At 36.2% G+C, this 26,847-nt stretch overlaps 1 protein-coding gene across 7 annotated transcripts in view; it reads left to right on the plus strand.

Moving 5' to 3' along the window:
• Window positions 1–26,847, plus strand: part of sky (GTPase-activating protein skywalker) — a 424,014-nt gene that overhangs the window by 2,762 nt on the left and 394,405 nt on the right. For 6 of the 7 annotated variants that reach the window (XM_067766885.1, XM_067766884.1, XM_067766890.1 and 3 more), the window contains exon 2: window positions 16,131–16,675. The exons of the other annotated variant lie outside the window; for it this stretch is intronic. The gene's annotated coding sequence lies outside the window, so the exon portion shown is untranslated. The remainder of the gene's footprint in view (window positions 1–16,130; window positions 16,676–26,847) is intronic. 7 annotated transcript variants of the gene reach the window in all.

The raw sequence follows: 26,847 nt of genomic DNA on the forward strand, positions 1-26,847 counted from the left end.
TTTTAAATGCAAAGGCTTTCATTATAAGGCCAGTGACTGTAAAGAAAGAGAAGTGTGCACAAAATGTCTGGATGAACACAAACATACGCAATGCGATAAGGAACCAGTCAGGAAATGTATCAACTGTATGAGGGAAAATAAGGATCTGAATCTTGGGCTTTATGATAACCATGATACTATGGATAGAGCATGTCCTGTATATCAGCAAAAATTATCCGCAAGGAAAAAAAGATTGTTTATTAGCAACCAAAGCATAAGAAGTACAAAAATCGAAGTAGTGGGGTGCATAGCTTAGAATGTATATATCTCAATATTTGTAGTATAACAGCAAACAAAAGTGAACTGGAGAGGCTTGTCGAAATAAGAAAACCAAACATTGTACTATGCGCAGAAACATGCACAACTGATCTTATAATGGATACCGAATTAAACATTCCGACATACAAATGTATTCGTTGCGATTCCCATAGTAGACATACGGATGGTGTTTTGATGTATGTTCATGAAAATTTTGAGTTTAGTATAGTCTGCAATATAGCCATTAACATGAATATATGGTGCATTATTATAAAAATCAAAAAATGTGCGTTAAAATGGCAAATTGGTGTAGTTTACCACTCACCGAGTAGCAGTGACGCCGACTTTATTACGTTTTTAGATGAAATCCTGACTGAAAACCTCAAGGAATCAGACAATAATATCATAATTGGAGATTTTAACATCAATATGAATGTATCGTCAACATACTCGAAACACCTATTAAGTTTATTCGCACAAAGGGCAATGATTCAAAGAATTAATTTCAATACGAGAAGAACAGAGAACTCGTCTACCAAAATTGACTTGCTCTTTAGTAAGAATGATCAAGTTAGGTCGGAAAATATAGTTGAATATAGAATTTCGGATCATGAAACAATTAATTTCAAAGTGCCAACAACAAAGTTTTGCAAAATGAGAAGCTACTCTACTTTTACCTTATGGGAATACTATAGTTCCGAAAACCTTTTAAATAAGCTAAGCACATACGATTTTAGGTTTATGCGTAATGCGGGAGTAGAAAATAAAACTACAGCCCTGAACAATGTTCTTACTGAAGTAATGCAAGCACTGACATATGTGAAGAGAACAAAAATACAACTGAGAAATAAGTGGTATGACCGTGAGTTTACAGCTCTCCATAAAAGAAAACTTGAGCTATATAATATTGCCACAGAAACAGGATACTGGGATGAATACAATGTATTAAAGAAAATATACAAAAGTACTATTATGTATAAGAAGAAGATGTATATGGAAGGCAGAGTTCACAGCAATAACGGAAACACGAAGCGGATGTGGAAGTGTCTGAAAGACCTCGCAGAGCTTACAGATAACAAAAAACAGATCACTAAGATAGTAATACATGGCGAATGCCTCGATAATGAGTATCATATAGCTAATGCCCTAAAGAATTTTTTTGTACAGAGCATAGTCGAAATTAGTGATATTATCGAAGAAATGCCTACTGCATCCGAACTAAACGTTGATCGCTCGATCGCAATAGAACCATTTCTTTTCACTGACATTGAGTTAGATGATATAATGAATATCACAAAAGCTTTTAAAAATAAATATGGCGGAGAAAAGCTTTTATCTCAGGTTGTCTTCAAGGATTCCATGATGTACATTGGTAACTTTACAAAGACATAATAAATGAGTCCCTAAATAATGGCATTGTTCCAAACTGCTGCTGGAAAGTTTCAACAATAGTACCTGTGGAAAAAATAAAAAATACAGTGAAACCGGAGGAGCTACGGCCAATCAATACGTTACCCTCAGATGAGAAAATTATGGAAATGGTGGTGAATAATCAAATGGTGGCATACCTAGAAAAGCACAAAGTTATTATACCAGAACAATCTGGATTCAGGAAGAGCCATTCTTGTGAAACAGCACTTAACATGGTTATTGCAGAATGGAAAGAAGATATATCAGATACAAAAGTTGTGGTGTCTGTCTTCTTAGACTTGAAACGGGCCTTTGAAACAGTTGATAGACGGGAATTGTTGAATGTTATGTTCAAAACTGGTGTCAGAGGTAAGACTTTGGAATGGTTCCGAAGTTATCTCAGTGACAGAAAACAAAGGACGGTAATTGGAAACGCAGTCTCATCGGTTGCGGATTTAGATATCGGATTGCCACAAGGTTCAGTACTTGCACCGATACTATTAACATTGTACATAAATGATATAAAAAAATGCTTAAAATATTGCAATATACGTATATTTGCGGATGATGCACTGCTCACCATCAGTGAGAAATATGCCGACTGTGCAATGCAGAAAGCACAAGAAGATCTAGACTGTCTATACAACTGGTTGTGCCTTAAAAAATTGAAGTTAAATATAGATAAGACTAAGTTCGTGGTATTTTGCAAAAACCAGAACATCATACGTAATAACGATTTAAACAATATAACCCTGAAGATAAAAAACAACTTAATTCAAAGAGTAAATTAAATGAAGTACTTAGGAGTTTTAATTGATGAAAACCTGAATTTTGGAGAACATACAGTTAAATTACCTTGAAAGAAAAATTGCGCAGAAAATAGGATTCATGTACAGAACATGTAAACATATTACTCAACATCATAAAATAATGGTGTATCGTTCAATTATTGAGCCGCACTTTATATACTGTCCTACAATTCTGCTGATAGCGAGTGATATGCAAATTAAAAGACTACAAACACAACAAAACAAGGCAATGCGATTTATATTAAAATGTCCCCCAAGAACATCAAAAACTATAATGCTGAATCGGTTAAACTGGCGTAGTATAACACAGTCAATAAGTTACTTCACTTTGAAATTTATACATCATGTAAGATTAGGAATGCTACCGAGTTACCTGAGCAATAAAATATTATATAATCACGAGATCCATAGTTATGGAACTAGATACTGCAATAATATAAGACTGCCTAGAGTAAGAACAGAGTTCGCAAAGATGACTTTAGAATACACAGGGTACAAAATGTGATAAAAGATTGAGAAAATATTAATAAGTTTAAAGTAAAATTATTTTTATATTGTAAAACACTTAATATTTAATGAAACAAATGTTTACTCAACATCAACTAGGTCTTAAAGACCGTAATAAATAAATATAATAATAATAACAAACAAATTCTAGAGTCGCCCCTGGTCCGCCTTTATGGCGGTATCTCGAAAAGGCGTCCACCTATAGAACTAAGGCCCACTCTCTTTTAAAATAATCATTAACCCCTTTCATTTGATACCCATATCGTACAAACAAATTCTAGAGTTGCCCCTGGTCCACCTTTATAGCGATATTCCGAAATGGCGTTCACCTGAAAAACTATGGCCTACTCCGTTTTAAAATACTCTTTAATACCCTCCATTTGATACTCATGTCATACAAATACATTCCAGGGTTACCCTAGGTTCATTTTACTACATGGTGATTTTCCCTTATTTTGTCTCCATATCTCTCAGCTGAGTATGTTATCTTCGGTTACACCCGAACTTAGCCTTCCTTGTTTTTATTTTAAAATCTTTCTGGACGGCTTTCAGCAAACACTGTTTTTACACTCAGCTGAGCAGAGCTCACAGAGTATATTAATTTTGTTCGCATAACGGTACCCCGTAACGGCATAAACTAATCGAGATAGATATAGAGTTTTATATATCAAAATGATCTGGGCGAAAAAAGAAACTCATTTAGCCATGTCCGTCCGTCCGTCCGTCCGTAAACACGATAACTTGAGCAAATTTTGAGGTATCTTAATTGAATTTGGTATGTAAGTTCCTGGGCACTCATCTCAGATCGCCATTTAAAATGAACGAAATCGGACTATAACCACGCCCACTTTTTCGATAGTTATCGAAAATTACGAAAAACCGAAAAAGTGCGATAATTCATTACCAAAGATGGATAAAGCGATGAAACTTTGTAGGCGGGTAGACCTTATGACGAAGAATAGAAAATTAGTAAAATTTTAGACAATGGCCGTGGCACCACCCACTTTTAAAAGAAGGTAATTTAAAAGTTTTTCAGTCGTTGGCAGTCGTTGAAGATATCATTATGAAAGCAGGATCGTTACTTCTATTACTATATGTGTTCTAATAGAAATTAGCAAAATCGGATGACGAACACGCCCACTTAAAAAAAATTTTTTTAAGTCAAATTTTAACAAAAAATTTAATATCTTTACAGCATATAAGTAAATTATGCCAACATTCAACTCCAGTAATGATATGTTGCAACAAAATACAAAAATAAAAGAAAATTTCAAAATGGGCTTGGCTCCGCCCTTTTTCATTTAATTTGTCTAGAATACTTTTAATGCTATAAGTCGAACAAAAATTTACCAATCCTTGTGAAATTTGGCAAGAGTATCACTTCTATGACGGTAACTGCTTTCGGTGAAAATGGGCGAAATCGGTTGAAGCCACGCCCAGTTTTTATACACAGTCGACCGTCTGTCCTTCCGCTCGGCCGTTAACACGATTTGTATTTGTATTTATTAGGCAATTCAACCTAGCACAACCATTTGGCAAAAATTATTTTATAGTGCTAGTCGGTAAAAGGCACAAAATAGGAACAATTTAAACTTGAAACTTAAAGCTAATGACTATGACTAAGAAAAGGTTACAATAAATAATAAATAAATAAACGAATTATAGAGTACATCTACTTAGTCAGAAATCAGTATTTTAATTGTCTAGGTTATTATAAAAACTTGTTAATTCTTTATTGAAGAGCAGAGCATTGCTTATAACTAAGCCTACGTCTAGAAGGGAGCGAGTTCCAAAGACGTATGGAAGTAATGAAGAACTGGCGATCAGATCAGATAACTAGAGCAAAAATCGATATATCTTTACATAAACTTAGGTCACCTACTTATCTGCACTCACTTTATCTTGGTACTAAAAATGGGCGAAATCCGACTATGACCACGCCCACTTTCGATATCGAAAATTTCGAAAAATGAAAGATATACCATAATTCTATACCAAATACGAAAAAAGGGATGAAACATGGTGATTTTATTGGTTTTTTGACGCAAAATATAACTTAAAAAAATTTTTTTTAATGGGTGTGACACCTACCATTTTGTAACGAATTTACTGCAAATCCTCTTATTTGCAATCTTCTGCTAAGTTCGAGTCACCAAACTGTTAAATAAATAACTCCAATATTTAATAATGCAAAATGGCATTTATTAAAGTTCTTTACAATAACACTACAACTGATTTTCAAAATAATACTGCTATTGCTCTACAGATAGCGTGCTTAATCGAAACTGCTTATTGCGCCTCTACCGTTGTTGCGTTTTATACTCTCTGATTTCCTCGTTCGCATCTTCTAGGCGCTTCCATTTCCAGAATCTACTAGTTGGCCATCAGCTATCAAATTTCTCAGCTGTAACTACAGATGCACGATTTTATAGCTTCTCTCATTGCATACTTTCGGGAGTATCTCAGATATATGCATGTGGTTGTGCGTTGCTTCTCCGCTGCGTGTACATACATACATATGTGTAGACATAATGATTGATTCGTTTATGTAGATACCTCATGATTGTTTTGTGGATGTGCATACAATCACTGCTTAGCATCGGCTTAGAGATGGCAGTACCCCTTAGTGTTGCTAATATTCGTAACACTGCCCTCCACCTAAGACTGATCGTCCCGATCAGGCAAATCTCTTGATCTAACCGCCGCTAGCATCTCCAATTGTACCACTCTTCTACTTCGTGGTTTCCCAATTGTTTGTGTGCGGTAGATGGTATCACTTATCTTCTTCACAACTTTGTACGGGCCTTCCCAATTGCACCGAAATTTGGATGGAACACCTTTCCGCCGATGAGGGTTGTATAACAGTACCAAATCTCCCTCCAAGAAACCTTCCGAATTATTGTTCTCATTGTACCTGCGTTTCATCTTACTACTCATTATTCTTAATCGTTCCCTCGCTCTCTGTTGTTTGGCCAATGAACTACTTTGTAGAGCTTGCTCTTTACGGATTGGCTTCACATACTCAGTATCGTTCCGATGTTTCCCAACAGAAGTGCGCGCTGGCTTGAAACTACCCTTGCATTCTTTCTGGAAAATTCTTTCAGTCGTTTTAGTGCGTCCATTAGGTTTTGTCAATGCCAGTGTTTCTCTCGCAGGTACTTTTGATTTCGCTTTATTTGGGCCATTCGATCCATCAACCTTTGCCTTTGACTTTCGTGGTCTTTGTCGAGTCTTCTCCACCAGTACTCGATTACTGTTGCACCCTTTCTCCCAACTCACCAAGTCAGATCGGATTAAGGAATGAGATGCGCCCGTATCTACAGTCAGTACACGCTCCTTGCCATCCAGCTTTCCTTCGACGGCAAGACTGCTCGATTTTCTTCCAATTTGGGACACAGATATCACAGGACATTCAATAGCTGGGCAAGTTTTCGTTCTTTACATCTGACACGCTCTTCCTCATCTCCTCGAGCTTTGCGTTTACGGCCACCCACATTGTTGGAACTATTAGGACCAAGAATGCAATGACGTGCAATGAGACCGAGCTTCCCGCATTTGAAGCATTTGATAACTCTTCCACTCCGCTTTTGCGATCCTTTCAGCACCTCCAATATTGCGTCTACCCACTCTGGCCTTTCTACTTCTACACGGCGTGCTTTGAAAACTGGCTTACACAGAAGCGACGCTGTTTCCTGAATCAGAGCTTGTGACACCGTTTCTGCGAATATTGGCTGTGGGTTTGCGTATGTAGCTCGCTTTGTTTTGACGTCCCGTATGCCATTTATAAAGCTCTTAATCTTTACCCTTTCAGTGTATTCCACGGGTGCGTCCGCATTCGCTAAATGTGCCAGCCTTTCAACATCCGACGCAAACTCTTGCAATGTTTCACCAGGCCTCTGGAAGCGGTTCAGTAACTCCATTTGGTATATCTGTCTCCTATGCTCAGTTCCGTATCGTCTCTCTAAAGCGCCCATCAATGCTTCATAACAGTTCCGTTCGCCCTCTGGAATGGTTTGTAAAATCTCAGCTGCAGGCCCTTTCAATGCCATGAACAGTGCAGCAACTTTATCTTCAGCATTCCAATTGTTCAGCTCTGTGAAGTTGGCACCTACTTGGTCGAATAATTAAAAAAACCATATCTCATTCGTTTGTCCACCGTTTGTCCATGTTTGTCCAGGAAAAATTTTCGTTTGTCCACCTTTTGTTAAAAAGTTATTTCAAAAAAAAAAAAAAATCGTGTGTGAAGTTGGCACCTCCATTTGCGAGTATTTAAAAAAACTAAATGCCATTCGTTTGTCCATCGTTTGTCCAGGAAAAATTTTCGTTTGTCCACCTTTTGTTAAAAAGTTATTTCAAAAAAAAAAAAATCCCGTGTGAAGTTGGCACCTCCATTTACGAGTAATTAAAAAACCAAATGCCATTCGTTTGTCCCTCGTTTGTCCACTTTTTTCCAGGAAAAATTTTCGTTTGTCCACCTTTTGTTAAAAAGTTATAACAAAAACATTTTTTTTCGAAAAAACCCAAACAATTTTTTGTTTCGCTTTATTATGCTAAATCGTATGTCCGTCGTTTGCCCATCGTTTGTCCATGTTTGTCCAGGAAACATTTTCGTTTGTCCACCTTTTGTTAAAAAGTTAATTCAAAAAAACAAAAATCGTGGTGTGAAGTTGGCATCTCCATTTACGAGCAATTAAAAAAACCAAATGCCATTCGTTTGTCCATCGTTTGTCCACGTTTGTACAGGAAAAATTTTCGTTTGTCCACCTTTTGTTGAAAATTATAACAAAAACATTTTTTTTCGAAAAAACCCAAAAAAATTTTTGTTTCGCTTTATTGTGCTAAATCGTGTGTCCGTCGTTTGCCCATCGTTTGTCCATGTTTGTCCAGGAAACATTTTCGTTTGTCCACCTTTTGTTAAAAATTTATTTCAAAAAAACAAAAATCGTGTGTGAAGTTGATACCTCCATTTACGAGTAATTAAAAAAACCAAATGCCATTCGTTTGTCCACGTTTGCCCAGGAAAAATTTTCGTTTGTCCACCTTTTGTTAAAAAGTTATAACAAAAACATTTTTTTTCGAAAAAACCCAAAAAAATTTTTGTTTCGCTTTATTGTGCTAAATCGTGTGTCCGTCGTTTGCCCATCGTTTGTCCATGTTTGTCCAGGAAACATTTTCGTTTGTCCACCTTTTGTTAAAAATTTATTTCAAAAAAACAAAAATCGTGTGTGAAGTTGGCACCTCCATTTACGAGTAATTAAAAAAACCAAATGCCATTCGTTTGTCCATCGTTTGTCCACGTTTGTCCAGGAAAAATTTTCGTTTGCCCACCTTTTGTTAAAAAGTTATAACAAAAACATTTTTTTTCGAAAAAACCCAAACAATTTTTTGTTTCGCTTTATTATGCTAAATCGTATGTCCGTCGTTTGCCCATCGTTTGTCCATGTTTGTCCAGGAAACATTTTCGTTTGTCCACCTTTTGTTAAAAAGTTAATTCAAAAAAACAAAAATCGTGGTGTGAAGTTGGCATCTCCATTTACGAGCAATTAAAAAAACCAAATGCCATTCGTTTGTCCATCGTTTGTCCACGTTTGTCCAGGAAAAATTTTCGTTTGCCCACCTTTTGTTAAAAAGTTATAACAAAAACATTTTTTTTTCGAAAAAACCCAACAAAATTTTTGTTTCGCTTTATTGTGCTAAATCGTATGCCCGTCGTTTGCCCATCGTTTGTCCATGTTTGTTCAGGAGAAATTTTCGTTTGTCCACCTTTTGTTAAAAAGTTATAACAAAAACATTTTTTTTCGAAAAAACCCAAAAAAAATGTTGTTTCGCTTTATTGTGCTAAATCGTATGTCCCTCGTTTGTCCATCGTTTGTCCATGTTTGTCCAGGAGAAATTTTCGTTTGTCCACCTTTTGTTAAAAAGTTATTTAAAAAAAAACAAAAATCGTGTGTGAAGTTGGCACCTCCATTTACGAGTAATTAAAAAAACCAAATGCCATTCGTTTGTCCAGAAAAAATTTTCGTTTGTGCACCTTTTGTTAAAAAGTTATAACAAAAACATTTTTTTTTTCGAAAAAACACAACAAAATTTTTGTTTCGCTTTATTGTGCTAAATCGTATGCCCGTCGTTTTCCCATCGTTTGCCAATCGTTTGTCCATGTTTGTCCAGGAGAAATTTTCGTTTGTCCACCTTTTGTTAAAAAGTTATTTCAAAAAAACAAAAATCGTGTGTGATGTTGGCACCTCCATTTACGAGTAATTAAAAAAACCAAATGCCATTCGTTTGTCCACGTTTGTCCAGGAAAAATTTTCGTTTGTCCACCTTTTGTTAAAAAGTTATAACAAAAACATTTTTTTTTTCGAAAAAACCCAACAAAATTTTTGTTTCGCTTTATTGTGCTAAATCGTATGCCCGTCGTTTGCCCATCGTTTGTTCATGTTTGTCCAGGAGAAATTTTCGTTTGTCCACCTTTTGTTAAAAAGTTATAACAAAAACATTTTTTTTCGAAAAAACCCAAAAAAATTTTGTTTCGCTTTATTGTGCTAAATCGTATGTCCGTCGTTTGCCCATCGTTTGTCCATGTTTGTCCACCTTTTGTTAAAAAGTTATAACAAAAACATTTTTTTTCGAAAAAACCCAAAAAAATGTTTGTTTCGCTTTATTGTGCTAAATCGTATGTCCGTCGTTTGCCCATCGTTTGTCCATGTTTGTCCAGGAGAAATTTTCGTTTGTCCACCTTTTGTTAAAAAGTTATTTCAAAAAAACAAAAATCGTGTGTGAAGTTGGCACCTCCATTTACGAGTAATTAAAAAAACCAAATGCCATTCGTTTGTCCATCGTTTGCCACGTTTGTCCAGGAAAAATTTTCGTTTGTCCACCTTCTGTTAAAAAGTTATAACAAAAACATTTTTTTTGAAAAAACCCAAAAATGTTTGTTTCGCTTTATTATGCTAAATCGTATGTCCGTCGTTTGCCCATCGTTTGTCCATGTTTGTCCAGGAAAAATTTTCGTTTGCCCATCTTTTGTTAAAAAGTTATAACAAAAACATTTTTTTTTCGAAAAAACCCAAAAAAATTTTTGTTTCGCTTTATTGTGCTAAATCGTATGTCCGTCGTTTGCCCATCGTTTGTCCATGTTTGTTCAGGAGAAATTTTCGTTTGTTCACCTTTTGTTAAAAAATTATAACAAAAACATTTTTTTTCGAAAAAACCCAAAAAATTTTTGTTTCGCTTTATTGTGCTAAATCGTATGCCCGTCGTTTGCCCTGCTCCTGAACAAACATGGACAAACGATGGGCAAACGACGGACATACGATTTAGCACAATAAAGCGAAACAAAAATTTTTTTGGGTTTTTTCGAAAAAAAATGTTTTTGTTATAACTTTTTAACAAAAGGTGGACAAACGAAATTTTCTCCTGGACAAACATGGACAAACGATGGGCAAACGACGGACATACGATTTAGCACAATAAAGCGAAACAAACATTTGTTGGGTTTTTTCGAAAAAAAAAAATGTTTTTGTTATAATTTTTTAACAAAAGGTGGACAAACGAAAATTTCTCCTGAACAAACATGGACAAACGATGGGCAACCAACGGACATACGATTTAGCACAATAAAGCGAAACAAAATTTTTTTTTGGGTTTTTTCGAAAAAAAATGTTTTTGTTATAACTTTTTAACAAAAGGTGGACAAACGAAAATTTCTCCTGGACAAACGATGGGCAAAAGACAGACATACGATTTAGCACAATAAAGCGAAACAAAATTTTTTTGGGTTTTTTCGAAAAAAAATGTTTTTGTTATAACTTTTTAACAAAAGGTGGACAAACGAAATTTCTCCTGAACAAACATGGACAAACGATGGGCAACCAACGGACATACGATTTAGCACAATAAAGCGAAACAAAATTTTTTTTGGGTTTTTTCGAAAAAAAATGTTTTTGTTATAACTTTTTAACAAAAGGTGGACAAACGAAATTTTTTCCTGGACAAACGTGGGCAAACGAATGGCATTTGGTTTTTTTAATTTCTCTAAATGGAGGTGCCAACTTCACACACGATTTTTGTTTTTTTGAAATAACTTTTTAACAAAAGGTGGACAAACGAAAATTTCGCCTGGACAAACATGGACAAACGATTGGCAAACGATGGGCAAACGACGGGCATACGATTTAGCACAATAAATCGAAACAAAATTTTTTTTGGGTTTTTTCGAAAAAAATGTTTTTGTTATAACTTTTTAACAAAATGTGGACAAACGAAAATTTTTCCTGGACAAACGTGGACAAACGATGAACAAACGAATGGCATTTGGTTTTTGCAATTACTCGTAAATGGAGGTGCCAACTTCAAACACGATTTTTTGTTTGTTTGAAATAACTTTTTAACAAAAGGTGGACAAACGATTATTTCTCCTGGAAAAAAAATGTTTTTGTTATAACTTTTTAACAAAAGGTGGACAAACGAAAATTTTTCCTGGACAAACGTGGACAAACGATGGACAAACGAATGGCATTTGGTTTTTTTAATTACTCGTAAATGGAGGTGCCAACTTCACACACGATTTTTGTTTTTTTGAAATAACTTTTTAACAAAAGGTGGACAAACGAAAATTTTTCCTGGACAATCGTGGACAAACGATGGACAAACGAATGGCATTTAGTTTTTTTAATTAAATGGAGGTGCCATCTTCACACACGATTTTTGTTTTTTTGAAATAACTTTTTATTAACAAAAGGTGGACAAACGAAAAATTTTCCTGGACTAACGTGGACAAACGATGGACAAACGAATGGCATTTGGTTTTTTTAATTACTCGTAAATGGAGGTGCCAACTTCACACGGGATTTTTTTTTTGAAATAACTTTTTAACAAAAGGTGGACAAACGAAAATTTTTCCTGGACAAACGTGGACAAACGATGGACAAACGAATGGCATTTAGTTTTTTTAAATACTCGCAAATGGAGGTGCCAACTTCACACACGATTTTTTTTTTTTGAAATAACTTTTTAACAAAAGGTGAACAAACGAAAATTTTTCCTGGACAAACATGGACAAACGGTGGACAAACGAATGGCATTTAGTTTTTTTAAATACTCGCAAATGGAGGTGCCAACTTCACACACGATGTTTTTTTTTGAAATAACTTTTTAACAAAAGGTGGACAAACGAAAATTTTTCCTGGACAAACATGGACAAACGGTGGACAAACGAATGAGATATGGTTTTTTTTAATTATTCGACCAAGTAGGTGCCAACTTCACGGAGCTCAGTTGTTCACTGCTGCGGTCTTCTCAAACTGTAGCTTAAAGACCTGGAAAGGAACAGAACTGTCAAAGGATGGTGTTTTTACCTTTGGATTGCTTGCTGAAACTGCTGGGCGATTTAGTTGCAACTCCTGTATACGATCTCGCAATGTTTCAATCTCAGTATCGATTTTGTTCTCGCAAAATTTTTGTGTCTTGCGCCTCCATCTTCGAAGAAATACGTCCTTGCTCTTCCAGTTGTGCAGAGATCTGCGCTGAAATTTGTGCCGACATTTCGGATATCCGTGCCTCTTGTGCTTCAATCTTCGATGTTATACAGTTCTCCTGCGATTCCAGTTGAGATGTCATATATGTCTTCTGTTCTTCCATCTTGGATGTTAAACGTGTCTCCTGCGATTCCAGCTGAGATGCCATTTGCGACGACATTTCTGAAATGCGTGTCTCCTGTGCTTCCATCTCGTATGTTATACGTGTCTCCTGCGATTCCAGTTGAGTTTCCATCTTGGATGTTACTGTCGACGTTTGTGCAGATATTGCAGCTAATATTGTGTTCAAGTCTGTGTTCGCCATTGTCTGCGGTGTTTCGTTTTTCTCCTCAATTTTTGCTGTTGTCTCGTCGGCATCAAGATGAAAGACATACTCTTCCACGTTAATTCCTTCTGCTTCCATTGCCTCTCGTAGTCTTGCCTGAAGTTCGAGTATATTGCCGGTTGTATTCAATCCACGGGCTTCCAACTCCTTTTTCAGTTGCTGGATTCTTAATTCACTTAACTTCGCCATGTCCGTGTTGTGCTCTGCAACTCTGGAATTTATTCAACAATTCCTCTTCTGACACCAATTGTAACGAACTTACTGCAAATCCTCATATTTGCAGTCTTCTGTTAAGTTCGAATCACTAAACTGTTGAATAAATAACTCCAATATTTAATAATGCAAAATGGCCTTTATTAAAGTTCTTTACAATAACACTAAAACTGATTTTCAAAATAATACTGCTATTGCTCGACAGATAGCGTGCTTAATCGAAACTGCTTATTGCGTCTCTACCGTAGTTGCCTTTTATACTCTCTGATTTCCTCGTTCGCATCTTCTACGCGCTTCCATTTCCGGAATCTACTAGTTGGCCATCAGCTATCAAATTTCTCAGCTGTAACTACAGATGCACGATTTTATAGCTCCTCTCATTGCATACTTTCGGGAGTATCTCAGATATATGCATGCGGTTGTGCGTTGCTTCTCCGCTACGTGTACATACATACATATGTATGTGTAGACATAATGATTGATTCGTTTATGTAGATACATAATGATTGATTTATGGATGCGCATACAATCACTGCTTAGCATCGGCTTAGAGATGGTAGTACCCCTTAGTGTTGCTAATATTCGTAACAATATTAAGTAGAAGAAAAAGTTCTGCGAAATCAAAAGCCCTTGGAATCATGACAGGAATACTGTTCGTGGTAACTATTACATATATAAATAAATTAGCGGTCCCAGACAGATGATATTCTGGGTCACCCTGGTCCACATTTTGGTCGATATCTCGAAAACGCCTTCACATATACAACTAAGGGCCACTCCCTTTTAAAACCCTCATTAATACCTTTAATTTGATACCCATATCGTACAAACACATGCCAGGGTTACCCTAGGTTCATTTCCCTACATGGTGAATTTCCCTTATTTGACAAAGGATGAAGGAAAATCGTTCTAAAAAACGTCGCCTTTGGTCTACAATTTGGTCGATATTTCCCAAACGTATGTGATATAGAATTAAAAACCACTTATAAACCATATACGAAACCCTATGACCCCACGCAGCTAAGCTCTCAGCTGAGTATGTAATGTTCGGTTACACCCGAACTTAGCCTGCCTTGCTTGTTATTGATAGATGTGCAAACATGCTTCGATCAGCTGAGTGATAGAAAGTTTTTTGTTTATGAACGTCTAGTTGAGCCAACTGCCAAATGATTAAATTTCAAGGAAAAGGGCATCTAAACTATTTTTCACTCCTCACTATAATAACAAGGGAAAAATTGTATTCATAATCAACATTTTTAAATGTCAAAGAACTGTCAGATAGCCGAATAAACACGTTGGGCGAATGTAGCGAAAAAAAATATGCTCAGTAATTTGACGTAAAATCTCAACTGTTGAGTGGATCAAAAATACTAAGCGGTGCATTTAGAAAGTTATCACTCAATGACTGATCAATGAACTGTGGGGTATTTGATCAATCTAGCTGGCCAAAAGTAGATTTTTCAAAAGATTCCAATTTTTTTTTTAAATATACTCCCTGGCGTTCCTAGATGTCCACTGAATAGTATACATACCCCAAAACCCATCTGCAACGTCAATGGAGCTAACCGCGCACATCTAAAGTTGTATAAAATTGTGTGCAGTTCGATGTATTTTTGGATTAAAAAGCAATATACCCTTCAAACCTAAATACTTGTTCACTTGTTTAGCCTTAATCAAATCTAGTTACATTTTCTTTTAGGACAGGTAAATGTGTTTTTAATTCATATGTTACATTTTTTATACCGCATGTTTTAACTGAGTTATTCTACTTGTAATACTGCTTTTCAATATTAAATTTTTTAAAAACCTTACAAATAAAAAGATATATCTTTTTTTCATGGCATATCCTGTCAGTAATTTTTTGGCAAAACATAAGCTTGTGTTTGTTTCAATGTTTAATAACAAGAACGGCTGCACATACCCGCGATTTTTTGAGTGGTGATCCATTTTGTAAGAGACTGATACCCCTATTGGCAAAAGGTGGCAACCTTGTGTAAACATCCTCAGTGGCAACACCTAGGTGAAAAGTCTTAAAATGTAATACTGTATCGATGTACCAGATTTGATTCAAATCAGTTAATCCGTTTCCGAGATGTTAGTGGATATACAAAGAAATTTAAAAAAGGAGGTGAAGTGGCAACCCTAAGTGGCAACCCTACTTAAATGTAACAATAGAAATGCGGAGTAAAATACCCCTATTGACATACATATCTCATGTAATGCCAAAAAATGACCCCGGGTCCCTCCGAAACCGGGGACTCGATCCATAGTAGTTCTGCTCGGAGCACCATGAATTTGCTGTCAAATATTTCCTTCCATAACAATGAAGTGAGACAACTACTTTTTTTAACAAAAATAACTGCTGTTTTAGTTTTGGCCGGATAGATTGATCAAATACCCCACCGAGCAACGATTGTAATCGCTGAAAGCGCCAAATGAAAGACTGAGATATTGTTCAAGTTTCAAGCATTAAGTTCATCGGGAAATTACTTAAAAATCAATTGCAAGACTAATAATCTGGTGGCCGCCGTGGTGTGCTGGTAGCGTGCTCCGCTTACCACACCGAAGATCCTGGGTTCACCCTCGGGCAAAGCAACATCAAAATTTTAGAAATAAATTTTTTCAATTAGAAGAAAATTGTTCTAACGGGGTCGCCCTCGGCAGTGTTTGGCAAGCACTCCGAGTGTACTTCTGCCACGAAAAGCGCTCATTTAAAACTCATCTGCCTTGCAGATGCTGTTCGGAGTCGGCATAAAACAAGTAGGTCACGAGAAGCTCAGTCTAAAATCACTTCGGAGGTTATCGCGCCTTACATTTATTTTTTAAGGCTAATAATATCGCAGGATAGATGCAGTAATCCACTCTGCTCTCGAGATATACCTAAATACCTAAAGTTCCCAAATTTCAAAAGACGTTATATGTAGAAACTTGTTGTGCCACTTTTTTCTCCTTTATCCAAGTAAACGCTCTGCCATAATGCAAAAACAACTGCAAAAACCAAAAATACCCACTAAATTCTATTGTATTTCACAGGAAAACACACAGAAAATAAAATTTAAGTTTGTGGTCACTGTGGAGGTAAACTCAAAAACTGAAGAACGAATTCGAAACAAAAGCATAAACATCCAAAGCACCAAACACAACACAAAAGCGTATTGGTCGAAAAAAAATAAGAAAAATTCGTTTATAAAAATAGAAAGAAAAAATATCGCGTGTTAGTGTACGATTACGTAGAAGACACGCGTAGAGCGTGTACGAAAATAAATCCCATAAACACAAATCTAATGAAAGCAAGATCCATTGGCCTAAAAAATACGAATCATAAACATATAATTGAATTACTAAATTAAGATTTGAACGCAGCGCAACCAACATCATCATACGACGAAAACGTAAAAAAATCTGTCATATAAACTTAAATTTTTATTCAAGCTTTAAAGGAAACAAAACAATTCACAGTTTGTGTGCGGCAACGAGTTCGCAATCAATAAAAAAAAAAACAGAAAATTTGTGCTCACTAGTAGCAGTTATAGAGTTTTTCGTGGGAGAATTGAAAATTAGCACCAACATCTTCTAAGGTAAGTTTGATAATATAACAACCCGTTCGTACATGATGAGTTTGCTTAAGTAGTTTTCTTTTGAACTTAAACCCCGATATTGCTTGGATGTCAATCTATGTGTATAATCAAATATTATTACCAAATATTATTGCTTAGCTCGAACAGGTTCAGAGTTGCAACGATTTAAAGAAAAAAAAAAAAAAACTGTACCCAAAGAGAACCGAGCATCTAGTAATACCCCCAACAACTAAAATACCCAAATGATTCAGGGGATGCCACCGCAATTTGTAGCATTTGGACTCACCTACCCGTGGCGAATCTTGCTTCTTTAGCAGCCGCGGCACTGGTTCCTATTGAAAATAGAAGGTATGGGTCGGTATGACGTAAAAGGTGCAATGTGTCATATTAATTGGTCTCGAGATGGTCGGGCTTATACCTTAATGGTGCTTGTAACCGGAACGTACCGGATCTATATCCGGCAAAGGACCCCCAACATCGATAGTACTCTATAAAACCTTCGTGGAGCGTCTTCGCTGCTACAACAACAACAACAAAATAACACTCTCGAAAATCTTTGGAGCGTGTCTTTACCGCTACGAAAACAACAGCACCATCTAGTGACAGTTCCAATTATAATCCAAACAAACAGTCCCGGAATTTTCTAGATAATAAATCCGAAAGGGTCCCAAATTGATCCCAAGCATTCGCAAAATGATAGTAAGAAAAATTCCGAAATGCTTCGGAGATAGGCATAAAATGATCTAAAAATACATAGTTCTGAAATGATCTTGAAACGATCACTAATCAGTAGCGAGATGATCCCTAAAACAATACTGGAATGAAGTTAAAAACAGTCCCGCAGGGATCACAAATATTCTTCAATTCGACTTAATTCATCAATAGAGTCCCTTTGAGATTGATACAACCAGTCCACCGCTTCTATAACATTTCAATACCTATTTTGTAGTACGATTTGTCAAGGCCCTCAAAATACGCTTCAGTTTCGCCTATCACTTTTTCATCTGACCAAAATCTTTTTCCACGGAGCTCGTTTGTTGGCCATTTCACACAATTTTTTCATTGTTACGAACGACTTGTGAGAGAGCAAACGTGGCCACCCATTTGGAAAACAGCTATCTCATACACAAGAAATCGTGTAAAATACGATGCACGCGTTCTTTTCATATCTTTAAGATGTCAGCCACTCAACTTCATTTAACGATCATACCGAACAATTTCCATAAATTTTTGTATATTTTCTGGAGTAAACGACCAGAGCGTGGTGCATCTTCGGTGTCTGTACCACGGCGTTTAATTTCAGTATACCAATACCAAATTCTTAATTTTGGCGGAACAGAGTCCCCATAACACTTTCCAAACCATTGCTAAGCTTGAACGATATTTTTTTCCTATCAAAAAAATAATAAATGTTGCTTCACTTAAATCGCTGTAACTTGATGAAAAATGAACGAAATTACATGAAATTTTGACATGTGACGTTTGAAGGTTAATTCACACTTTTTAAAAATACAGACCAAAGACGTTTCTACCCACATGTTACTTGAAGCAAAATCATCTTTAAACAGTTCCAAAATGATCTCGAAATTAGGGCTCTTGTTTAAATCGATTATTCGGCTAATAGATTAGTCGAGTAGCAAGTTTTGTTTTCCTTGAAAATCGACTAGATGGTATTTGGTTTCAACATGGCATGCAATTTGAAAAGTGTAGCTGGATATGGATTTTTTCTCCTAGTTCCGAGCATGCTGAGAGTGGCAATGTAAATGACATATGAGCTGAAGATTCGATTTTTCGAATAGTCGATTGGGTACAAAGAGCTCTACTCGAAATAATCTCTAGCATAACTCCGAAACTTTTCCTAAATATTCCTAAAATACCCGAAAAAGTACCGAAATAATGCAAAGTAGTACCGCAATAGGCAACTCTTTGAACAATCAAAATAGCTCTAAAATGATTCCAAACACAATCCCGAAACGTTTCAAAATAATACAGAAAAATTGCGGTAATGTTCTCCAACACAATCCTGAAAACGATTCCAAAAAAAGCGTCGAAAGTGTCCCAAACACAATCCCGAAATAGTGGGGACTATTCCTAAAAATCCAAGAACTATACCGTAAGAAATTTCATGTCCCAAAATAGCCCCGAAAAGTTCAAGAAACGAACCCGAAAAACCCCGAAACTATTTTGAAATTATCGGTAAAATATACCCAAGCCTGTTTCGAAATAGTGCCGAAATGATTCTGAAGTAGCTCCAAAGTAGTGGTCCTATTAAGGTGGCAGACACACTATAGCAAACAACAATATTATATATTAAATAATTTATACCTCATTTATTGGCAATTTAATACCGCAAAAAAAAATTTAAAGCTGCGTCCGGTTCCGAGAAACGGGAGTGTCTGCTAGCTTAAGACTCAAGCCAGCAGACACTTCGTGAAAACACGACCTACGTCTTCCGAACGACTTGGATAATTGATATTACATTTATTGGCAATTTAGGACCGCAAAAAAAAATTTAAAGCTGCGTCCGGTTCCGAGAAACGGGAGTGTCTGCTAGCTTAAGACTCAAGCCAGCAGACACTTCGTGAAAACACGACCTACGACTTCCGAACGACTTGGATAATTGATATTACATTTATTGGCAATTTAGTACCGCAAAAAAAAATTTAAAGCTGCGTCCGGTTCCGAGAAACGGGAGTGTCTGCTAGCTTAAGACTCAAGCCAGCAGACACTTCGTGAAAACACGACCTACGACTTCCGAACGACTTGGATAATTGGTATTACATTTATTGGCAATTTAATACCGCAAACAAAAATTTAAAGCTGCGTCCGGTTCCGAGAAACGGGAGTGTCTGCTAGCTTAAGACTCAAGCCAGCAGACACTTCGTGAAAACACGACCTACGACTTCCGAACGACTTGGATAATTGATATTACATTTATTGGCAATTTAGTACCGCAAAAAAAAATTTAAAGCTGCGTCCGGTTCCGAGAAACGGGAGTGTCTGCTAGCTTAAGACTCAAGCCAGCAGACACTTCGTGAAAACACGACCTACCACTTCCGAACGACTTGGATAATTGATATTACATTTATTGGCAATTTAGTACCGCAAAAAAAAATTTAAAGCTGCGTCCGGTTCCGAGAAACGGGAGTGTCTGCTAGCTTAAGACTCAAGCCAGCAGACACTTCGTGAAAACACGACCTACGTCTTCCGAACGACTTGGATAATTGATATTACATTTATTGGCAATTTAGTACAGCAAAAAAAAATTTAAAGCTGCGTCCGGTTCCGAGAAACGGGAGTGTCTGTTAGCTTAAGACTCAAGCCAGCAGACACTTCGTGAAAACACGACCTACCACTTCCGAACGACTTGGATAATTGATATTACATTTATTGGCAATTTAGTACCGCAAAAAAAAATTTAAAGCTGCGTCCGGTTCCGAGAAACGGGAGTGTCTGCTAGCTTAAGACTCAAGCCAGCAGACACTTCGTGAAAACACGACCTACGTCTTCCGAACGACTTGGATAATTGATATTACATTTATTGGCAATTTAGTACCGCAAAAAAATTTTAAAGCTGCGTCCGGTTCCGAGAAACGGGAGTGTCTGCTAGCTTAAGACTCAAGCCAGCAGACACTTCGTGAAAACACGACCTACCACTTCCGAACGACTTGGATAATTGATATTACATTTATTGGCAATTTAGTACCGCAAAAAAAATTTAAAGCTGCGTCCGGTTCCGAGAAACGGGAGTGTCTGCTAGCTTAAGACTCAAGCCAGCAGACACTTCGTGAAAACACGACCTACGTCTTCCGAACGACTTGGATAATTGATATTACATTTATTGGCAATTTAGTACCGCAAAAAAAAATTTAAAGCTGCGTCCGGTTCCGAGAAACGGGAGTGTCTGCTAGCTTAAGACTCAAGCCAGCAGACACTTCGTGAAAACACGACCTACCACTTCCGAACGACTTGGATAAATGATATTACATTTATTGGCAATTTAGTACCGCAAAAAAAAATTTAAAGCTGCGTCCGGTTCCGAGAAACGGGAGTGTCTGCTAGCTTAAGACTCAAGCCAGCAGACACTTCGTGAAAACACGACCTACGTCTTCCGAACGACTTGGATAATTGATATTACATTTATTGGCAATTTAGTACCGCAAAAAAAATTTAAAGCTGCGTCCGGTTCCGAGAAACGGGAGTGTCTGCTAGCTTAAGACTCAAGCCAGCAGACACTTCGTGAAAACACGACCTACGACTTCCGAACGACTTGGATAATTGATATTACATTTATTGGCAATTTAGTACCGCAAAAAAAATTTAAAGCTGCGTCCGGTTTCGAGAAACGGGAGTGTCTGCTAGCTTAAGACTCAAGCCAGCAGACACTTCGTGAAAACACGACCTACGACTTCCGAACGACTTGGATAATTGGTATTACATTTATTGGCAATTTAATACCGCAAACAAAAATTTAAAGCTGCGTCCGGTTCCGAGAAACGGGAGTGTCTGCTAGCCTAAGACTCAAGCCAGCAGACACTTCGTGAAAACACGACCTACGACTTCCGAACGACTTGGATAATTGATATTACATTTATTGGCAATTTAGTACCGCAAAAAAAAATTTAAAGCTGCGTCCGGTTCCGAGAAACGGGAGTGTCTGCTAGCTTAAGACTCAAGCCAGCAGACACTTCGTGAAAACACGACCTACGACTTCCGAACGACTTGGGTAATTGATATTACATTTATTGGGAATTTAGTACCGCAAAAAAAAATTTAAAGCTGCGTCCGGTTCCGAGAAACGGGAGTGTCTGCTAGCTTAAGATTCAAGCCAGCAGACACTTCGTGAAAACACGACCTACGACTTCCGAACGACTTGGATAATTGATATTACATTTATTGGCAATTTAATACCGCAAACAAAAATTTAGAGCTGCGTCCGGTTCCGAGAAACGGGAGTGTCTGCTAGCTTAAGACTCAAGCCAGCAGACACTTCGTGAAAACACGACCTACGACTTCCGAACGACTTGGATAATTGATATTACATTTATTGGCAATTTAATACCGCAAAAAAAATTTAAAGCTGCGTCCGGTTCCGAGAAACGGGAGTGTCTGCTAGCTTAAGACTCAAGCCAGCAGACACTTCGTGAAAACACGACCTACGACTTCCGAACGACTTGGATAATTGATATTACATTTATTGGCAATTTAATACTTCTTGACAACACGACGTACAGCTCCCTAACGACTACAATAATTTATACCTTATTTATTGCCTAAATGTTTCGTTGTCCTGAAAAATATTTTCACTATACCAAAAGGAAAAATTAAATTTTATATTTTGCCGACCCTAATAAATATAAATTATAACTTTCGAAAATCAGTGAGTTGCATGTTACTGATTACTCAAAACTTAGCAACACTTAACTTGACTTAGAAGTCTGTTGAATTTTGATTTTCTATGTAAGTTCTAAGTGACGTTTACATTTTGAGATGCCATTTATTTGTTTCCATTTCATTTTGACATACAGATTGACACTTATTGATTATGATGCCAGAGTGTATGCGCTAAGTGGAGTATAATCGGTGCTAAATTGCCAAGTTTACGCCAAGTCAAATCAAGTCTATGCTAAGTATCAGTAATGGGCCCTTAAGTCTGAAGCCATTACTTAAATCATTTGTAGTAAGCACGGTTTCCACATCATGTTTTCATTTGGGACCAAAATTCATCGAAAAAAGGACCAAATCTCAAAAAAGGGCCAAATTTTTCTTTTAGTTTATTGTTATACAAACAATTCGGCAATTTACTAGAGTGTCGTTTCGTTGTGAAATGTCAAAAATTTAGGATTTTTCCTTGGTTTCCTACAAAAAATAGATACCACCAGCTGAGTTTTAATTAATAAATAGAAAAGAAATATTAAAAGTATACAAATACTACGTTAATTATTTAGGTATAACATTTCCACATTTCTAGGATAAGCCTATGTCTTTCACCAAAGTTAATGACAATGTGTTTGCCCAAGGATCCAACACATCTCTTTTTAATGCCTCTCCTAAATTATCTCGTTGGTGAAATGTCATTGTTCTGTTACATTTTGTTGACTGAGCAATTTTTATGTTCAGCCCAATTCTAAACGAAAATTCCGTGCGAGTTTTTTCCCTTCTCCCATTCCTCGTATTCTAAATAAAAATTCCTTGTGAGTTTTTTCACTTCTCCCTTTCCTCCTATTCTGAATAATGTTCGAAAAAGCGGAAACCGGTTATGGGAGAAAAGTAGGTATTATTAATGTGAGGGAGAGGGAGATTTCTCTGCCATTTCATAGGAGTTTTTTCACTTGTTAAATTAAAGGGAATGCATCAAAATAGAATAGAATTAATAGAACAACAACTACAACCACAATATTCTTTATTTTAAGTCGAAAAGTATATCATAAGCAACGGTAGAGCTCTTGGTATACATATTTGATGCAGCCATCCAGAAATTGCGCAAGGATTTTCTAATAAGGCTTAAATAGATTTTGGCATATGACGAAGGACGAATTCAACTCAACTTCGCCGCCAGAAAGTGGCTTTGCTGAATGAAAGCAGGCAACTCCGTCAGATTTGTGTTATGCGGCCGTCTCCTTCTTATATTCCGCTGTTGATGTTGCTGTGGCACCAATTCATTACTCATTTCAGTGAATACCACATGAAATGCAATAAATACTGTGCATTGTTTATATTTCATTTCTTAATTTCCAACAAATTTGCAACATTAATTAAACTTTTCAATTTTTTAAACAAAAGAAATTGGCAACGAAATTTCAATTGGCAAAACAGCTGACTTCGAAAATTCGAAATTCCTATTCCCCAATTATTGTTCTCCCTAGGAGAACATAATTGGAGGAATTTTTCCGCGGGAATAAAAAATCCGTGAGAACAAAATTCCGCGAGAATATTTAGATTTGGTCTGGTTAAGAATTCCATTGAAGTAAATTGAAAATTATATGTGAGTTAACAAGTGTGTGGCAAATTTTGTGAGCAGTATTTTGAATTTTTCCCTAAGTGAAAAGGAAAGAAAAGTACCAAAATCGTGGTTACTTCCTAAAAAGGACCAAAATTGAAAAAAGGAACCAACGGGCCAAATGGGGTTGGAAGGGACCAAATTGGCAACAGTAGTGTAGCAAGTATGCGCGCTAACATGTATGTACATATGTACAGTTGTGATCACGAAAATAGCAGTGAAATTCTAAATGGTATGATTTTCACATTATAGCTGTGTTTTTATACATACATATGCACTCAAACATCATATGGACTGCTTAAGGTGTCATTTTATCTATTATGAAATTTTTGCGCCTAAAATTAGTACTGCTAAATTGCGGTATGCATTATACTCAGTTGCAACTGAAATATGTCTCTCCGTTTTATCTCTGCGTCATTCTCCACTTCTATGACCGAAAAAGGGTGTGTGTCCACTATTAATTGTAACCGATTTAGCTATAGGTTATACACTATGACCAACAGAGGTGCGTGCCTCCGCTATTCAGAACAACCCGTTTTGAAGCAAGTTATTTACCACTGCTGCGAGTCTTCAATAATTTCCGCTAGATGGACCTCCTAAACATTATCTAAGCATTTTTTTTAACCACAAGTGTAGATGTATATGAAGAGTAAAGAAGAGCAAGATGTATTTCATAATTTATGTTCTTTAGGATGGGCCAGATATAAAAAGTAAAATTTTTTCTTTTGGTATAGTAAAAATGTTGTTGAGAACAACGAAAAAGATGGTCCTTAAAAATCGCAGCTTTTAATTTTTATTTTAAGAAGTGCCTCATCGCGATTTTAGTTTCTCCATACAAAATTATATCGGAAGGTTTTGATGTTTTATTTGAAGTGTACCTGCGCTTTAACGACTGGGTCTTAAATGATGAGCAATACCCATTCGTATAAAAAATTGGACGATCTACAAAAAAAGTCTAAAGTGATTTTTCACTAGGACGAATCGTTTGTAAGATATTCTGGGTTGAATGTCAACCCCAAATGCAAAGATCTGCATATTTTACCTAAACTTTGAACCATTGACTTAGGCTCTTAAGAACGATTCTGGTTATGCAGTGTTGAAGCCAATTAAATTTGAGTAAGACAAAGTGTGAGTTTCAAGCAGCTGAGAATCCGTGTTGATTAAAAAAAAATGTTAAGACTAACTTACGCACTTTTGCCATATATTACAGGAGAATAATAGAGTTTTCTTTTCTGAAATAAATGTTTTTCTAAGTAAATGGTAAAGCCTTAATAGAGTTACTCCTACCCCAGAAAATTTTCAACATTTATAGTGCATGCAAAGAACATAAATGGCTACCCCGTATATTAGCTGATTTTCAAAAACGCACACAGAATTATTTCCTTCATTTCAATTTTCGTCGCTAAAAATTTGTGAAGTTATGAAAATAAATTGCCACGATCAGCTGGTTAAGCAGGGTTGTACTGCCACACCGCCATTTTTTGCAGGGTAAAAGTGTAACGCTTTTGCGTTGCGAGCAGGCAACAATTACACAAAAGAACGAAATACCCCGCAAAGGCGTTACCTGCTTTTTAGAATAGAAAAAAATATAATCATATGTATTTGATTAGCGAGCTTTGCTCATATTGCTTTATATAATGGTTTTTGTAATTGATATTAGAGAAAAATTGTAAGTTTACAAACGGCGATGGTTACTAGGACATGTTTCTGAATTTCACTTCTTCATCAGCTAGCTTTTCGGGAGCTGAGCGTTGAACTCGAATCTCCAACATTCATATCAGTGCAAGCCTTTAGCTGCTAAGCCATATGAATGTCCCGTTGTTCTCTGTACAATTGGTCTCTAAGAGTTGCATTTTTGTTTATATTCCTTTTGATCCCAATGTAGGCACATACACTCTGTATGTAGTTTATTCCTAATGGTGTGGATATGATTTTTAGGCGCGCTTTTGAAAGCTTAGTAACATTTGTTCGGACTTTTACAGTATTTGTTTTTAATACTTCCGCTGTTACTATTATATCAATAAGATCATATGTATTTAATTAGCGAGCTTTGCTCATATTGCTTTATACAATGGTTTTTGTAATTGACAACGCTCAGCTCCCGAAAAGCTAGCTGATGAAGAAGTGAAATTCAGAAACATGTCCTAGTAACCATCGCCGTTTGTAAACTTACAATTTTTCTCTAATATCAATTAGAAAAAAATATATTTACAACTCTTGCGCCGCGTACAAAAATCATAACACTTTTGTCAGAAAAGAAAACGCTATAAGACCGGATCATTAAGTAAACGTCATTAAAGCGTAGGTACACGTCGAATAAAAATTCCCCATGTAATTTGTTAGAGAAAACTAGATTCGCATGATGCACCTCTTAACATTAAAATTAAAACCTGCAATTTTGACAGGCTAAATTTTTCGTTGTCCTAAACAATATTTTCTAATAGCATGAGATAGCAGGAGATCTACCCTAGTGCGTACATATGAAAACAGATATCTACAATGTGCATGCCAGGGTTGCCGTTTGGATACAATTGTATACATTTGAATACATTTTAATGAGTGGATACAAAGATACAAAAAATCTTAAATGTATACATTTTTATTCTGGAAGATTCAACCTCTGTCACTGTCACGGGAACTACAAATTTTCAGTAAGATTTCTAAAAAATGTTTGAATATGCAGTTTTATAGTAAATCAAATTTTAGAATGATATTTATTTTTTACTTTATATCTATATTATATATATAGATAAACCGTATTTCTTCTACATAATTATTTTGTTTCAAATAAGTAGTGTTTATTAAGAAACGTATAAACAATAATTCCGTTTAAATAAACGCGTTTCGATATGTTAAATAGAAAAACCTTTATAACAGCGACATTTATTTAAAACTGAGCGTTGGTAAAATTTTATAAAATTCAGTTGTGTGATCCGTTTAGCCAAAATAGTGCGGTGATGTTTTGTTTTAAATATTATTAATTTCAAAATTTTGTTTCACACATTATATAAAACTCAGACGAAATGACTCAAAAACTATGTATCAATCTATTAAAACGAATTGATACATTTTTTCAGGAATGATACACTTTAGGAACAAAAAAAATTGCGCGAGTGGCAACGCTGGAACATACATTCAAGGTAGCGAGCATACTTACTACAAATGATTTGAG

This window comes from Eurosta solidaginis, chromosome 2 (genome assembly GCF_040869045.1).
Source record: "Eurosta solidaginis isolate ZX-2024a chromosome 2, ASM4086904v1, whole genome shotgun sequence".
Taxonomy (NCBI): Eukaryota; Metazoa; Arthropoda; class Insecta; order Diptera; family Tephritidae; genus Eurosta; species Eurosta solidaginis.